Below are 4,494 nucleotides of genomic sequence, written 5' to 3'. Positions count from 1 at the left end.
AGGTCAATGCTCAACCACTGAGCCACACTGGATGGGCAACACAAATTGTATTTTAATAAGTTCTCAAAGTGAAAACTCTCCCTAGGAAGGAGTCTCTAACAATGAAATAAATACAAGTGCTAGCCTCTAATGTGGCTTTGGAGATCAATACACATTTTGTGAATTGATTTTTAAAGACTATTTTAAGAACCATTTATAAATTTCAATTATAATAATTTGTGTGTGTAGTATTTTAGTCTTTTTTGAGGTTGTTTTTTTTTCCCAGGAATACTGGACATCCATGATCTAGTAGGCAGCTATCATTTTCTATGAATACAAAGTGGTGACAGAATTCCTATTCTCATGAAGCTCATAGTCTAACAGGTTCAACAGGCATCTAAATAATTAAAAGTGCAATGAAAGCGCAGAGGGAACGATTCTGCCTATTGGAGAATGAGAGAACCAGAAAACTTCTCAGAGGGAGTCGCATATAAACTGACCTCTAAAGAATAAACAGAAAGTTCTTTATAGAAAGAGGTGTGGAAGTGGGGGAGGGGGCTCTCTAGGCCAAGGGACTATATGGTATAGGTGACAGATATAGTTTAGATAGTTTAAGTGGGGTGGCAAGGGACATTAGACTAGCAAAAGTTGTTTCAAACCAGATTGAGAAGGGCTTTGAATGCCATGCTTAAGGGTTAAAAGTTATCTTATAAAGCAGCCATCTAATATATTTAGGTAAGAGTCACATGATCAGATTTACGTTTAAGAATAATTTTGGCAGGAAAATAGAGGATGAGTATGAGCAAGAGAGTAGAAATAGGGAAACCAATAAGGGTTACTCTTTCTAAATGGATGTGGAATATCAAGGATTTGTACCAGGCAGGAAGAATCATGTAGTGTCACATGAGAAAATAACCCCAAGAAAGAGGTCAGTTAAAATGGAATCAGTCACAGGTTCTCATTAGGATCCCTTGGGAAACTTTTTTTTTTTTAAAGGATACTCAGGTCTCACCTCTTTCTAATTAAATGAGAATCACTAGAGTGACACCAGGCATTGGAATTTTTAAAAAGTTATCAGACGATTCTAATATGTAATCAGAGTTGAAAACCTCCAGCACAACCCATAAATGAGGAGTCTAAAGAAAACAGTTCTGAGCATGGCTATCTCAATGGACTGTGTCATTCTGGGGCACTGAGAAAGCTAATTAATGTATATTATTTGTTGATAACACTTTAAATAGAAAATGGCACCTGTAAAATGCTCTTGTAGCATATTTATTCACAAAGTTTACTGTGAACTGATACTAATTAAAAAAAGAAGTATGTCTTTGCATAAGAATCAAACAAATTCATAATCCTGTTCTAAACTAGGACTACCCATACCTTGCTCTAAATCAGAAAAGAGCAATAATTGATAAGTTAATATCTGTTTTTGTTTGGTTAGTGACCTATAAAATGTCTATTATAAATGTACTAGGATGTTAAATGTATGCCAGATACATGATGAATATTTTAATTTATTTAGCAATAGACATTTATACTGCAACATACAAAATGGTAAAAGAGACAAAAAAATTTTTTATAGTTGGCAGGAGAGTGAAATGGTTAAAGGCATACATTTTGAAGCCAGACAGACCTAGGTTTTGAATCTAGGTTTCTGTCACTTGGTAATTGCGGTTCTTTGAACAAGCAATCTCACATGTTTAAGCTATAATTTCCTTGTCTGTACAATGATGATAATAGGAACTACATCACAGGATTGTTTTGTGAGTTATACTTTAAAATGTATCTAAAGTCCTTAAAATAGTAGTTGACAGTTCTATGTATACATCTTGGTTCTTGTACTCAAGGAACTACAAAAATAAGACAGGCCAAGACAAGCTGTAATATAAGGCAGTGTTATCTTATAAATAATGACGTAATAGTTGATGCATCAATTAGAAATCTTTTAGTTTCAAAAAATAAAAACCACCTCTAGCTATCTTAAGAAAAGAGGATATCTACTGAAAGGATATCAGGGATCCATAGATTCTGCAGGAAGCTGAGGACAGGCTTAGAAAGAAACGCTTAGAAACCCAAGGAACTGCAGATGACCAAGAAGCTGGAGGCACAATTGTTTTTTTGCATGAATAGGCTGAATGAAGATTGCTGCCTGAGGATACTAAGCAGAAATGAAATCTAACCATGTGTTTTGGGACACTGTCACCCTGAAATAAGACTTCCCACAATGGAAAGACCTCCTCCACTAAATTGAGAAGCTGCCACCAGGTGCAGGACAGCCAGAAAAAAACCTACAAAAATGTTCATCCTGAATACTAGCAGTCATTGTACTGAACAATACCAGGCATTTAGGGCTTCAGGTGGTATCTCATTAATCCTCACAACCATCATGAGGAAAATAGTCTTATTACCATGTCTATTTTTATAGATGAGAAAACCAAATCTCTGTGAGGTTAATTCGCCTAAGGTTCCACAATCAACAAGTGGTAAAAAAGAAATTCAAATCCAGAAAGTCTGATTCCAGAGGTTAGGTATACAGCTATTAGTTCCTCCAAGAGGAGGGGCAAGATCACACCACATCTGGCTAGATAAGGAAATACATTATCAAGAAGGCTTTTTGAATCGGATAGATTGGGTGGGTATCTATCTAGGCGCTAGATATTTATCTATCTTTAAAAAATGGGTAGATTTAAAAAATTTACACAATAAATACTTACAAGAAAAACTAGACAATACAGTTAAGTAGAAAGTAATTTCTGTGATTTTGCAACCTAAGGATAACCAAGAGCAATATTTTGGTAATTAATATTCTTGGAATAGTCTTTGGGATTTTATCCTTTGATCTATCCTATGTTGCAGATATTTCTTCCCAGGTTTTGTTTACTTTTTAACTTTGTGTAGTTTATTTTTAAATATCTAGGCACATTTTTGTCTTACAAAAACAGAACCATACTATTTTTGTTATTTATTCATTTAGGGGGGGGAGGAAGGGTGGGAGGAAGGGTATCAGGGAAGGAAGAGAGTAAATGAGAGGAAAGAAGGGAGGTTGATTTTTTTTAATTGACTTTATTTTATTTTTTAGAGAGGGAGAGAGGAAGAGAAAGGGAGAGAGAAATATTGCTGTGAGAAACATTGATCTGCTGCCTCCTGCAGGTCCCCAACCAGGGATCAAGCCCTGCAATCCAGGCATGTGCCCTGACCAGAATCAAACTGGCGACCTCCTGGTGCCTGGGAGGACATTCAACCAAATGAGCTACACTGGCCAGGGCTCGCTGGCTGATTCTTATATATGCCCTGACCAGGGATCATATTCCAACCTTGGCATACTGGGACAGCACTCTTAACAAACTTAGCTACCCAGCCAGGGCAGAACCATACTGTTTCAGTTAACTTGTTTTTTCTACCCAACAAGATATAGTATCTTCCCAAGTCAATAAGAATGTCTCTACAACAGTGGCTTTCAAATTGTATGGTCTTAGGATTATTTTATACTCTTTAAAAATATTTTTTTAATTGATTTCAGAGGAGAGAGAGAGAGATAGAAACATCAATGATGAGAGAATCATTGATTGGCTGCCTCCTGCACATCCCACACTGGGTATCGAGCCCGCAACCTGAGCATATGCCCTGACCAGGAATCGAACCATGACCTTCTGATTAATAGGATGATGCTCGATCACTGAGCCATGCCGGCTGGGCTATACTTTACTTTTGTTTATATTCACTTTTTATTTTTTTAGTACCTCACCCTTAAACTCATTAAAAATTATTTTTATGATTTGAAGATTTGACTTAATCTAATGCCAAAGAGTTAACTCTTTATAATTTTCTAAAGGGAGCTTTATTATTAAAAAAATACATTTTAAAATGATGTTTTGCAAACAACTTAGAACTACAGATGAAGCTAAAGTAGCTCTTGACCACCTTACTCTTCTTCCGGTTTTCAGAGCAAACTACCATTTGTTCTCTTCCCTTTCAGGGTGTTTCCTTCGCATTTAAATTGATGTAAGCCTAAATATAAGGTTTGTGGCTACTTGACTGTTTTTCCCCCCTCCTCCCTTGTTATCTTTATCTTTCTACATAGATCTACCTTGTTCTTTTTAAGAGATGCACGGTGTTCCATAATGCAGATTACCATGTTAATTTTATCTTCCCTCCACCGATGAATAGGTTCCCAATTTTTGGCTATTTCTTCACTACCACTCCCCAAAACGCTGGGGCCTGAGTTTTACTGTGCGCATGCGCATGTGCCCACGGGTTACCTTCCTAAAGACGTGATGGCTTTGAGTCCTTTTTCATTTTCATTCTCCCGGGAACCGCAGCAGGTACGTTGAGAGACAAAACACACCTACACCAACAACCCGGCCAGGAGACCCTGGCCCCGGCTTTTTTTGTCCCTTTCACAACGGACGCCGATTTTTTAAATTTTATTATTATTTTTTTACCTCGTAGATGCAACAGTTCCCAGCACCGAAACCAGACACACAACCTTCAGCCACCGAGCTCTACGACTAA

The 4,494-nt window shown here is 37.1% G+C and overlaps 1 long non-coding RNA gene across 1 annotated transcript; it reads left to right on the top strand.

The window, feature by feature from the left end:
- Positions 1-3,898: 3,898 nt before the first annotated feature.
- LOC102250284 lies at positions 3,899-4,494 on the top strand. The gene is made up of 2 exons (XR_313244.2): positions 3,899-4,304; positions 4,432-4,494. It is a non-coding gene; the product is annotated as an uncharacterized LOC102250284 (long non-coding RNA).

This window comes from Myotis brandtii, unplaced genomic scaffold (assembly GCF_000412655.1).
Source record: "Myotis brandtii unplaced genomic scaffold, ASM41265v1 scaffold133, whole genome shotgun sequence".
Taxonomy (NCBI): Eukaryota; Metazoa; Chordata; class Mammalia; order Chiroptera; family Vespertilionidae; genus Myotis; species Myotis brandtii.
The sequence above is the reverse complement of the archived record's forward strand: the minus strand, read 5'-3'. Positions and strand labels throughout refer to the sequence as shown.